This window comes from Salvelinus fontinalis, chromosome 3 (assembly GCF_029448725.1).
Source record: "Salvelinus fontinalis isolate EN_2023a chromosome 3, ASM2944872v1, whole genome shotgun sequence".
Taxonomy (NCBI): Eukaryota; Metazoa; Chordata; class Actinopteri; order Salmoniformes; family Salmonidae; genus Salvelinus; species Salvelinus fontinalis.
Genome location: NC_074667.1, coordinates 48,634,589 through 48,648,538, shown reverse-complemented (window position 1 = coordinate 48,648,538; position 13,950 = coordinate 48,634,589). Strand labels below are relative to the sequence as shown.

At 42.2% G+C, this 13,950-nt stretch overlaps 2 protein-coding genes across 3 annotated transcripts in view; one reads left to right on the top strand and one right to left on the bottom strand.

The window, feature by feature from the left end:
- Positions 1–3,341, top strand: part of LOC129851033 (leucine-rich repeat-containing protein 4C-like) — a 169,869-nt gene extending 166,528 nt beyond the window's left edge. Inside the window, exon 4 of the transcript XR_008758927.1 lies at positions 2,338–3,341. The gene's annotated coding sequence lies outside the window, so the exon portion shown is untranslated. The remainder of the gene's footprint in view (positions 1–2,337) is intronic.
- Positions 1–13,950, bottom strand: part of LOC129851034 (S-adenosylmethionine mitochondrial carrier protein-like) — a 332,312-nt gene that overhangs the window by 279,645 nt on the left and 38,717 nt on the right. The window lies entirely within an intron of this gene.

Below are 13,950 nucleotides of genomic sequence, written 5' to 3'. Positions count from 1 at the left end.
TGTTTTGATGAATTGTCTATGTCAGCAAGTGAACATTTTGCAAAGTAATCCATATTAAGTTGTGGTGAAATTAAACTGGCAGAAAGTTGATGACATTGATCGATGTGCTCATTTTGCAAACCCAAAATATCCCTCTTATGTTGCTCTTTTCTTAAAACTGCTTCATCCTAACAAAAGTATTTATCTAAATTTGGAGCAAATCTGCCAGTTCACAGTAAGTTCTGCATTCTCCATGGCTCAAAGGTAAAGATAAAGATGAGCAAAACAGACTGTATCAAATAATAGGTGTCAAAATGATTGGCAACCTTATTTTCAGTACCTTTTAATACCTCACCTTGCAAGGAAAATGGCACTGATCTGGGGTGCCAACCAAGGATCTGGAATTATTATGTTTGGAGGAATGGTCTAAGATCCCTCCCAATGTGTTCTCCATTCTCATAAAACATTTTTGAAAAAGACTCAGTGCCGATTTCCTCACGTGGTAAGGTATTGAAAACAATAATTTTGAGATATTCTGAGAAAAAAGTATTACTTGTTAAAAAGGCTTCTAAAGTTTGTAATTCCCACTTAAAAATGTCAGACTTGATTTTCCCAAACTAAAAATGTATCAAACCCATTTCCTGTTGCTGCAGGATAATATTCCTGCTGTCAGAAACTGGTCAAATGTGTTCATATCAACTTAATAGAAACGCTCCTTTTTTATGTGCATATGTAAAGGAAATCACGCTGCTTGCTTAGCGAGTACCACCTCTTCCTCATGAGTGTTTCACACATCCCCACATGTGACTGCAGTCGGGGCTACCCGAAAGCTAGCTATTCGGTGGCGCAAGCGGGGACACACTAAGGCTGAGGAGTAAGTTTCACACATCCCCATGTTGCTAGTCACACAGTGCATAATGCTTTTAAGTGTGAAACATGTCCTGATTGTTGACACTTTGTCACCATGCTAGATTACATTGGGGCACATATTTATCCATCTATTTTTGTCTGGAGAGAGAGATTGTGTACATAGAGAGAGAGTGAAAAGTAAGAAGTTTATGTAATTCTAATTGAAAACAGAAGGTGGGTGACTTTGAAGAAACCTGTCTTTGTCCCGTCTCAAGGTGAGTCCTCCAGAGCTTGTGTGTGGGTGTGTGTGTGGGTGTTGGAGGGTTATTGCCCCCCCCCCCCACTGGTAGAAACAGAGACGTTTAGTCATCACAGACAGTCAGACAGCTGTGGGTCTGCACCAGAAACCTGCTGTTAGATTAATGCCACTACTTGGATGGATCTCTCTTCCCGCGGGCACTGCTGAGGTAGCTGGCACTGGCTTTATAGCAGAACAGAACCATGGCGTCTTAACCATTTTATCATTGTGGCGCCATGTAAAAGTGTTAATATCGATTACAATTTCTTGTCATAGTTGAATTTCTGGTGCAGACCCACAGCTGTCATATTACTCCAGTGCTAGCCTCCCTACACTGGCTTCCTGTTAAGGCAAGGGCTGATTTCAAGGTTTTACTGCTAACCTACAAAGCATTACATGGGCTTGCTCCTACCTATCTTTCTGATTTGGTCCTGCAGTACATACCTACACATACTCTACGGTCACAAGACGCAGGCCTCCTAATTATCCCTAGAATTTCTAAGCAAACAGCAGGAGGCAGGGCTTTCTCCTATAGAGCTCCATTTTTATGGAATGGTCTGCCTACCCATGTGAGAGACGCAGACTCGGGCTCAACCTTTAAGTCTTTACTGAAGACTCATCTCTTCAGTGGGTCCTATGATTGAGTGTAGCCTGGCCCAGGAGTGTGAAGGTGAACGGAAAGGCTATGGAGCAACGAACCGCCCTTGCTGTCTCTGCCTGGCCAGTTCCCCTCTCTCCACTGGGATTCTCTGCCTCTAACCCTATTACAGGGCCGAGTCACTGGCTTACTGGTGCTCTTCCATGCCGTCCCTAGGAGGGTTACGTCACTTGAGTGGGTTGAGTCACTGACGTGGTCTTCCTGTCTGGATTGGCGGATATCTTTGTGGCTATACTCGGCCTTGTCTCAGGATGGTAAGTTGGTGGTTGAAACTATCCCTCTAGTGGTGTGGGGGCTGTGCTTTGGCAAAGTGGGTGGGGTTATATCCTGCCTGTTTGGCCCTGTCCGGGGGTATCATCAGATGGGGCCACAGTGTCTCCTGACCCCTCCTGTCTCAGCGTCCAGTATTTATGCTGCAATAGTTTATGTCGATGGGCTAGGGTCAGTCTGTTATATCTGGAGTATTTCTCCTGTCTTATCCAGTGTCCTGTGTGAATTTAAGTATGCTCTCTCTAATTCTCTCTTTCTTTCCTTCTCTCTCTCTCTCTCGGAGGACCTGAGACCTAGAACCATGCCTCCGGACTACCTGGCATGGTGACTCCTTGCTGTCCCCAGTCCACCTGGCCGTGCTGCTGCTCTAGTTTTAACTGTTCTGCCTGCGGCTATGGAACCCTGACCTGATCACTGGACGTGCTACCTGGCCCAGACCTGCTGTTTTCAACTCTCTAGAGACAGCAGGAGCGTTAGAGATACTCTCAATGATCGGCTTTGAAAAGCCAAATGACACTTACTCCTGAGGTGCTGACTTGTTGCACCCTCGACAACTACTGTGATTATTATTATTTGACCATGCTGGTCATTTATGAACATTTAAACATCTTGGCCATGTTCTGTTATAATCTCCACCCGGCACAGCCAGAAGAGGACTGGCCACACCTCAAAGCCTGGTTCCTCTCTAGGTTTTGGCCTTTCTAGGGAAGTTTTCCTAGCCACCGTGCTTCTACACCTGCATTGCTTGCTGTTTGGGGTTTTAGGCTGGGTTTCTGTACAGAACTTTGAGATATCAGCTGATGTAAGAAGGGCTACATGAATTGATTTGATTTGATTTTTATCCCAATTGTTTATTTTCAGTGTGCTTCAATAGGCACCAATTGCATTAATTGAAGAGTGGTTGAGAGTCATTATAAAGTGAGATTGATAATGGTTCTGTCATTGTCTTTTATTTCCAGTAAATGTTTGTCTTTTATGTAAGAAACTATACACATACTGTCACGCCCTGACCTTAGAGAGCCTTTTTATTTCTCTATTTGGTTAGGTCGGGTGTGATTAGGGTGGGCATTCTAGTTTTTCTATTTCTTTGTTGGCCGGATATGGTTCCCAATCAGAGGCAGCTGTCTATCGTTGTCTCTAATTGGGGATCATACTTAGGCAGCCTTTTCCACCTTTAGTTTGTGGGATCTTGTTTGTGTGTAGTTGCATTCTGCACTGCATGTAGCTTCACGTTCGGTTGTAGTTCATAGTTTTTTCTTGTTCATCAAATAAAATGATGTACGCTTACCACGCTGCACCTTAGTCTGATTCTTCCATCAACGAACGTGACACATACTGTACAGTATCTCCCCCATGGCAGAAAACATAATTGAATTAAAACATAAGTTAGTTGAAATCAAATCAAATAATTTAAATACAGTAAGACATTGTTAGTTTGGCAAAAAAAAAACCTAAGCAAACATTTGTGGGTTACATCTTTTGTCCAATGGAAAATAATTGCAAAAAAGGCAGATGACCTATGTAGCAAATTAGGGTAAAGTATCATTTGAAGGGCTCACTAATGCAATAAAGTGAGCAGAAAGTAAACAATTTACACTAAATTTACTGACCAATTTACTGACCAATCCCACTATATGCCCATCCTTCGTCAATAGGAAACTGCGCCTGCATGAATGTAGATGTAGCATGTTAGCATGTCATTACATTCTCAAGGACATTCAAATCCTTTGAAATTATTCATTGTATATAATATAATATAATCTAATATCATATAATATAAGAGGGTCAGAGTTTATCATTGCATAGTGATAAAGGCAGAAGCAACTTCTGGGCCCAATGAGGAAAAAAGGACATGAAGATACATGGCAATTGAGCCCAAAACAGATTAACTTCTTAGAGATGAGATCAGTGCTTTAGCTGGAAAGGCCTGAAGACGTGTCCGACCAACGCTATTTCATCCATATTTTCTCTCCCTCCACTTCGCAGCATTTGGTTGATCCTCTTGGGGCGAGCAGAGTAATTGTTTTAAGACAGCGAGACACTGGCGGAGATGGAAGAGGAGAAGCAGCGTTCACCAGCAGTATGTCTCCTCAGAGAGGTTACCAACCCTGTAGGGAAGACCAAGTGAGGACAATGCTCCTCCATTACTCACACACAGTTTATGTGTCACGGCCGTCAAAGGAAGTGGACCAAAGTGCAGCGTGGTGAGCTTACATTATCCTTTATTTTGGAATGACGCCAACAAAACAATAAACAAAATAAACAACCGTGAAGCTTACGAGGGCATAGTGCCACAAACACAAGTCAACTACCCACAACAAAAGGAGGGAAAAAGGGCTACCTAAGTATGGATCCCAATCAGAGACGATAGACAGCTGTCCCTAAATTGAGAACCATACCCTGCCAAAACATAGAAACACAAAATCATAGAAAACAAAACATAGAATGCCCACCCCAAATCACACCCTGACCAAACCAAATAGAGACATAAAAAGGCTCTCTAAGGTCAGGGCGTGACATTATGATGTTCTTATCTGTATCCATTACAACATAATAAATAAACATGTTAATCTGTATTTACTGCCATTTGTTATATAATGCGAGTAAATAATAGGTTTTACAAAATAGTGAAATAATCTATGAGTAAGTTGTATCATTAGCATATATCACTCTGATCTTAAAGTAATGTTAGCTCACATCGGAGTTGAATATTGTTTATATTGACCCAAACAATTCTGGAGGGAGTAAATGCTGTATGCTTCTCTTTATTTTACTTGAAAAATTAAAGGAGAGCCGCACACACACTAGGAGCTCAGATGCAATCATTTAATAACCTAATATCCAACGTTGGATATTATGGTATCAAGATGTCTTCATCAGGGTATCATTACCCTGATGAAGACAGCTTGTCTGTTGAAAAGTTGGATATTAGGTTATTCAATTATTGCATCTGAGCTCCTAGAGTGTGTGGCTCTCCTTTAATTTTTCCAGTGTTCTAGTTCGCTAGCCAGCACCTCGCCTAAACAGGGGTGTCTTTCTTTCGCCTCCAAATTCCTCTTTATTTTACTGCCATTGGCATAAGTGACACAAAAGTACTTCCTCTTTCACTGTTTAATATTGTCCATGTACTTCCTCTGACCTCATAGAGCAATCTGCCAATCAATCCAAAATGTCCCTTGTGAAGAGGACAACATTTACTCTAATTCAATTTTACCCAATTTCATTACGCATGGCATTTCACTAAAAAGCATGCACTCACTAATTTCAATCTATTTATGAAGTAGATAAATAAGACCAAGAAAAGTCACTAACATATTAGATATTTTTATAGCATAGTTTGCTGCCATCACTAAAAGTCTTAAGCAGACTAAGTAAATATGCAATGAATAGAAAGATATACAGCATCTGCTTGTACAAACCAATAAGAGCTGGGCTGAAATATCATACAGCCATAGCTGAAAGTTAGATGATATCTGGCAGAACAAATAATCTCCTGTCTACAGTGAGCTCCAAAAGCATTGGGACAGTGACACGTGTTGTTGTTTTGGCTGAAATGATACAATAACTATGAGGTTAAAGTGCAGACTGTCAGCTTAAATTTGAGGTTATTTTCATCCATAATGGGTGAACCGAAAAAGTTTGGACACACCTACTCATTCAAGGGTTTTCCATTATTTGTACTATTTTCTACATTGTTGAATAATAGTGAAGACATCACAACTATTAAACACAAACATGGAATCTTCTAGTACCAAGAAATATTCTTCAAACTAGCCACCATTTGCCTTGATGACAGCTTTGCTCACTCTTGGCATTCTCTCAAACAGCTTCACCTGGAATTCTTTTTCAAAACTTGAAGGAGTTCCGACAAATGCTGAGCACTTGTTGGCTGCTTTTCCTTCACTCTGCCGTCCAACTCATCCCAAACAATCTCAATTGGGTTGAGGTTGAGTGATTGTGGGGGCCAGGTTATCTGATGCTGCACTCCATCACTCCTTGGTCAAATAGCCCTTACACAGCCAGGTGTGTTGGGTCATTGTCCTGTTGAAAACCAAATGATAGTCCCACTAGGCGCAAACCAGATGGGATGGCGTATCGCTGCAGAATTCTGTGGTAGCCATGCTGATTAAATGTGCCTTGAATTCTAAATAAATCACAAATAGTGTCACCAGAAAAGCACCCCCACAACATCACACCTCCTTCTCCATGCTTCACGGTGGGAACCACACATGTGGAGATCATCCATTCACCGACTCTTCCTCTCACAAAGACACAGCGGTTGTAACCAAAAATCTCACATTTAGACTCATCAGACCAAAGGACAGATTTCCACTGGTCTAATGTCCATTGCTCGTGTTTCTTGGGCGAAGCAAGCATCTTCTTGTTATTGGTGTCCTTTAGTAGTGGTTTCTTTGTGGCAATTAGACCATGAAGAACTGATTCACACTGTCTCCTCTGAACAGTTGATGTTGAGATGTGTTTAAACTCTGTGAAGTATTTACTTGGGCTGCAACTTCTGAGGCTGGTAACTCTAATGAACTTATCCTCTGCAGCAGGGGTAACTCTGTGTGTTCCTTTCCTGTGACGGTCCTCATGAGAACCAGTTTCATCTTAGCGCTTGGCGGCTTTTGCGACTGCACTTGAAGAAACTTCCAAAGTTTTTGATGTTTTCCGGATTGACTGACCTTCATGTCTTAAAGTAATGATGGACTGTCGTTTATCTTTGCTTATTTGAGCTGTTCCTGCCATAATATGGACTTGATCTTTTACCAAATAGGGTTATCTTCTGTATACCACCCGTACCTTGTCACAACACAACTGATTGGCTCAAACACATTAAGAAGCAAATAAATTCCACAAATGAACTTTTAACAAGGCACACCTGTTCATTGAAATGCATTCCAGGTGACTACCTCATGAAGCTGGTTGAGAGAATGCCAAGAATGTGCAAGCTGTCATCAAGCAAGGAGTGGATACTGAAGAATCTCAAATATAACATATATTTAGATTTGTTGAACACTTTTTGGTTACTACATGATTCAATGTGTTATTTCATAGTTTTGATGTCTTCACTATTTTTCTACAATGCAGAAAATAGTAAAAATAAAGAAACCCTGGAATGAGTAGGTGTCCAATCTTTTGACTGATTCTGTATATATTTTATTCATGTTTCACTTCTATCAGTAAATCGCAATCAGAAAATGATTTGTGTGGTAATAATTTATTTATTTACTGTTCATCTGTGTAAAACACATTTTTGAAGGTTGCACTGATTATGATGAGCTAGTGCTAAGCTACTTGCTGACTCTGTGGGGAGCCATGTTTGTGTACATCATTCAATGCATTCTGGGTGTCAAGTAAATGTTTATCAGACCAAAGATGTAATAGCAGGTGAAGGGATGGTTCACTCGTCTTTCAAGGAAATTTCTGGAAGTGAATGATGGGAAGTTGATTTATTTAAAAAATATATATTTTACCTTTGTTTAACCAGGTAGGCAAGTTGAGAACAAGTTCTCATTTACAACTGCAACCTGGCCAAGATAAAGCAAAGCAGCTCGACACATACAACAACACAGAGTTACACATGGAGTAAAACAAACATACAGTCAATAATACAGTACAAAAACAAGTCTATATACAATGTGAGCAAATGAGGTGCGATAAGGGAGGTAAAGGCAATGACAAGGCCACGGTGGCAAAGTAAATACAATATAGCAATTAAAAACACTGGAATTGTAGATTTGCAGTAGGCGAATGTGCAAAGTAGAAATACTGGGGTGCAAGGGAGCAAAATAAATAAATAAATACAGTAGGGGATGAGGTAATTGTTTGGGCTATTTATAGATGGGCTATGTACAGGTGCAGTGATCTGTGAGCTGCTCTGACAGCTGGTGCTTAAAGCTGGTGAGGGAGATAAGTGTTTCCAGTTTCAGATATTTTTGTAGTTCGTTCCAGTCATTGGCAGCAGACAACTGGAAGGAGAGGCGGCCATAGAGGAATTGGCCCTGGGGGTGACCAGTGAAATACACCTGCTGGAGCGCGTGCTACAGGTGGGTGCTGAATGATGGTAGATGACATAACCTCTTTGCCTTCAACATGCATACTGCAAACAGACCCAACTCATCTTGTTGTTTCTTCTTATCCTTGGTTGATGCTTAAAAACAAACATGGTGGCGTGCACAAACTCTACACACCGTGGGATTACTTTTGATTTTTAGAAAGTGTTTTACGCAATTATTTTGATCATTGGTGAGCTCACAAGTGATGTGATAAAATGTAAACAGTATTTGCTATTAGCTAATTCATGTGGTTTCTATAAGCAGAGAGTTGGCTAAATATGACCCCTTGTGTTAATTCTCTCCTTACTCAGTTAGCGCTAGGACTAATGTAGCCTATCTTTTCTGATTTTGATGAGAATTGTGTTATGCTGTTGCTACTTCTGTGAATATCTGAATATTGCATCCAAATAGTGACTGTTCACATTGAGGACATAACATTATAAAGACTGTTTGTCAAAATGTTTCTGTGAAAAAACTGTGGCCAGCTCAAAAAATTACTGTTGCGTCAATCGTAACTAAACATTCTCATGAAGTGTTCTAATCACATAGGTTTGAGCGTAAGATTCAGGGACCATTGCAAAATGATCACACCTGTGTGTTTGTACGCTTCAAAGGAATAACACCAAACAAGCGTTTTGTACTTTAAAAAATAAATACCTTTAACATAGACCAGACCCTGTTGCTACCTCATTTCCCAACCATAATGCCTTGCATTATGCCTGGGAAGGAAACACTACACACAATACCCCATAATGACAAAATGAAAACATGTTTTATAAATTGATGGCAAATTATAAATGAAATACAAAAATGTAATTTACATAAATATTCAAACCCCAGAGACAATGATTAGAATCATCTTTGGCAGCAATTGTACACCTGGACTGAACAATATTTGCAAATTATTATTTTTTAAAGATCTGTCAAGTTGGTTGTTGATCATTAGTATGTAGCCATTTTCAAGTCTTGCCATAGAGTTTCAAGCCGATTTAAATCAAAACTGTATCTACGCCACTTAGGGAGATTATGTCTTTTTGGTAAGAAACTCCAGCGACTACAGATGCTTATTGAGTATAATAACATTATGAACACCTGCTCATCCATGAGATAGATTGACCAGGTGAATCCAGTTGAAACCTATGACCCCCTATTGATGTCACTTTTTAAATCCATTTCAATCAGTGTAGATAAAGAGAAGGAGACAGGTTAAAGAAGGATTTTTAAGCCCTGAGACAACTTATACACTGTTCAAAAAAATAAAGGGAACACTTAAACAACACAATGTAACTCCAAGTCAATTACACTTCTGTGAAATCAAACTGTCCACTTAGGAAGCAACACTGATTGACAATAAATTTCACATGATGTTATGCAAATGGAATAGACAACAGGTGGAAATTATAGGCAATTAGCAAGACACCCCCAATAAAGGAGTGGTTCTGCAGGTGGTGACCACAGACCACTTCTCAGTTCCTATGCTTCCTGGCTGATGTTTTGGTCACTTTTGAATGCTGGCGGTGCTTTCACTCTAGTGGTAGCATGAGACGGAGTCTACAACCCATACAAGTGGCTCAGGTAGTGCAGCTCATCCAGGATGGCACATCAATGCGAGCTGTGGCAAGAAGGTTTGCTGTGTCTGTCAGCGTAGTGTCCAGAGCATGGAGGCGCTACCAGGAGACAGGCCAGTAAATCAGGAGACGTGGAGGAGGCCGTAGGAGGGCAACAACCCAGCAGCAGGTCCGCTACCTCCGCCTTTGTGCAAGGAGGAGCAGGAGGAGCACTGCCAGAGCCCTGCAAAATGACCTCCAGCAGGCCACAAATGTGCATGTGTCTGCTCAAACGGTCAGAAACAGACTCCATGAGGGTGGTATGAGGGCCCGACGTCCACAGGTGGGGGTTGTGCTTACAGCCCAACACCGTGCAGGGCGTTTGGCATTTGCCAGAGAACACCAAGATTGGCAAATTCGCCACTGGCGCCCTGTGCTCTTCACAGATGAAAGCAGGTTCACACTGAGCACATGAGTCTGGAGACGCCGTGGAGAACGTTCTGCTGCCTGCAACATCCTCCAGCATGACCGGTTTGGCAGTGGGTCAGTCATGGTGTGGGGTGGCATTTCTTTGGGGGGCCGCACAGCCCTTCATGTGCTCGCCAGAGGTAGCCTGACTGCCATTAGGTACCGAGATGAGATCCTCAGACCCCTTGTGAGACCATTTGCTGGTGCGGTTGGCCCTGGGTTCCTCCTAATGCAAGACAATGCTAGACCTCATGTGGCTGGAGTGTGTCAGCAGTTCCTGCAAGAGGAAGGCATTGATGCTATGGACTGGCCCGCCCGTTCCCCAGACATGAATCCAATTGAGCACATCTGGGACATCATGTCTCGCTCCATCCACCAACACCACGTTGCACCACAGACTGTCCAGGAGTTGGCGGATGCTTTAGTCCAGGTCTGGGAGGAGATCCCTCAGGAGATCATCCGCCACCTCATCAGGAGCATGCCCAGGCGTTGTAGGGAGGTCATACAGGCACTTGGAGGCCACAGACACTACTGAGCCTCATTTTGACTTGTTTTAAGGACATTACATCAAAGTTGGATCAGCCTGTAGTGTGGTTTTCCACTTTAGTTTTGAGTGTGACTCCAAATCCAGACCTCCATGGGTTGATACATTTGATTTCCATTGATAATTTTTGTGTGATTTTGTTGTCAGCACATTCAACTATGTAAAGAAAAAAGTATTTAATAAGAATATTTCATTCATTCAGATCTAGGATGTGTTATTTTAGTGTTCCCTTTATTTTTTGAGCACTGTGCATGGATTGTGAATGTGTACCATTCAATGGGTGAATGGGAAAGACAAAATATTGAAGTGCCTTTGAACTGGGTATGGTAGTAGATGCCAGGCACAACAGTTTGTGTCAAGAACTGCAACACTGCTGGGTTTTTCACACTCATCAGTTCCCTGTGTGTATCAATTTATTTTGTACAATCAGTGTATATTTGGCCTTGTATTTTAGGTTATTTTCCTGTTGAACAGTGAATTTGTCTGACCGTGTCTTTTGGAAATCAGACTGAACAAGATTTTCGTTTAGTATTTTTCCTGTGCTTGGCTCTATTCAGTATCTTTTTATCCTAAAAACTCCTAGTCCTTGCCAATGACAAGCATATTCATAACATGATGCAGTTACCACCATGCTTGACAATATGATGAATGGTACTCAGTGATTTGTTGTGTTGGATTTGCCGCAAACATAATGCTTTGTATTCAGAACATAAAGTGAATTTCTTTGCCACATTTTTGAGGAATTTTACTTTAGTGACTTATTGTGAACAGGATGCATGTTTTGGAATCTTTTTTTTCTGTTTTGGCTTCCTTCTTTTCACTCTGTCATTTAGCTTACCATTGTGGAGTAACTAAAATGTTTTTTATCCATCCTCAGTTTTCTATGACCAAAGCCATTCCACTCTGTATCTGTTTTGAAGTCCCCATTGGCCTTATGGTGAAATCCCTGAGTTGTTTCTTTCCTCTCCTGCAACTGAGTTAGGAAGAATACCCGTGTCTTTGTAGTGAATGGGTGTATTGATACACCATTCAGAGTGTAATTAATACCTTCACCATGCTCAAAGGCTTATTCAATGTCTGATTCTTTTCATCTTCCAATAGGTGTCCTTTGCGAGGCATTTGAAAACCACCCAGGTCTTTGTGGCATCTATGTTTGAAATTCAAGGCTCGACTAATGGACCTTACAGATGTGTGGGTTTAGAGATGATGTAGTTATTTCAAAACCATATTAATAAACACTATTTTATTGCACATAGAGCAGAGCATTTGAGAGCAGCGGAGCTGATAAAACACACAGGTGCAAAATCAAGGTGGCTTAAATGCTCTGCATGGTCAATCCGACATCTGCATTGGCTGTGCAGCATTTACTGTGATAAGGCCTCTGTAGAAGTCAGGGCATTCATACTTCATGTCACACTGCTTTGCTTTATCTGTAGCCGACGTGAGTAAGACCTTTAAACAGGACAAACATACACAAGGCTGCGGGGCCAGACGGATTACCAGGACGTGTGCTCCGGCCATGTGCTGCCCAACTGGCAGGTGTCTTCACTGTCATTTTCAACATGTCCCTAATTGAGTCTGTAATACCAACATGTTTCAAGCAGACCACCATAGTCCCTGTGCCCAAGAACACAAAGCCAACCTGCCTAAATGACTACAGACCCGTAGCACTCACGTCCGTAGCCATGAAGTGCTTTGAAAGGTTGGTAATGGCTCACATCAACACCATTATCCCAGAAATCCTAGACCCACTGTAACGGCATTCAGAAGAAGAAGGTGAGGACTAAGGTGCAGCGTGATACGTGTTCATATTATTTATTCGAAACTGAACACTAAATACAAAATAACAAAAGGAATAACCTGAACAGTTCTGACAGGTGATACAAACACTAAACAGAAAATAACCACCCACAAATAACAATGGGAAAACAGGCTACCTAAGTGTGGGTCTCAATCAGAGACAACGATAGACAGCTGCCTCTGATTGGGAACCATACCAGGCCAAAACATAGAAATACAAAACCTAGACATACAAACATAGAATGCCCACCCACATCACACCCTGACCAAACAAAAAATAGAAACATACAAAGCAATCTACGGTCAGGGCGTGACACCCACTCCAATTTGCATACCGCCCAAACAGATCCACAGATGATGCAATCTCTATTGCACTCCACACTGCCTTTTCCCACCTGGAAAAAAAGAACACTTATGAGAGAATGCTTTTCATTGACTACAGCTCAGCGTTCAACAGCATAGTACCCTCAAAGCTCATCACTAAGCTAAGGATCCTGGGAATAAACACCTCCCTTTGCAACTGGATCGTGGACTTCCTGACGCGCCGCCCCCAGGTGGTGAGGGTAAGTAGCAACACATCTGCCACGCTGATCCTCAACACTGGAGCTCCCCAGGGGTGCATGTTCACTCATTACTGCATGGCCAGGCACAACTCCAAAACCATCATTAACTTTGCTGATGACACAACAGTGGTAGGCCTGATCACCGACAATGATGAGACAGCCAATAGGTAGGAAGTTGAGACCTGGCCATGTTGTACAAGGACAACAACCTCTCCCTCAATGTGATCAAGACAAAGGAGTTGATTGTGGACTACAGGAAAAATAAGACTGAGCATACCCCCATTCTCATCGACGGGTTGTGGTGGAGCAGGTTGAGAGTTTTAAGTTCCTTAGCGTCCACATCAACAACAAACTAACATGGTCGAAGCACACCAAGACGTGAAGACGGCACAACAAAACCTATTTCCCCTCAGGAGATTGAAAAGATTTGGCATTACAGCTGCACGATTGGGAGCATCCTGACGGTTTGCATCACTGCCTGGTGTGGAAACTGCTCCGCCTCCGAGCGCAAGGCACTATAGAGCGTAGTGCATACGGCCCGGTACATCACTGGGGCCAAACTTCCTGCCATCCAGGACCTCTATACCAGTCGGTGTCAGAGGAAGGCCCTAAAAATCATCAACAACTCCAGGCACCCTAGTCATAGATTGCTGTCTCTGCTACCGCACGGCAAGCGGTACCGGAGCGCCAAGTCTAGGTCCAAGAGGCTTCTAAACAGCTTATACCCCAAGGCATGAGACTCCTGAACAGCTAATCAAATGGCTACCGCGACTATTTGCACCCCCACCCTGCTACTACTCCCTGTTTGTATCTATGCATAGCCACTTTATCAACCCTACCTGCTTGTACATAATTATCGTAATTACCTCGACACCGGTGCCCCCGCACATTGACTCTGTATCGGCACCGGTACCG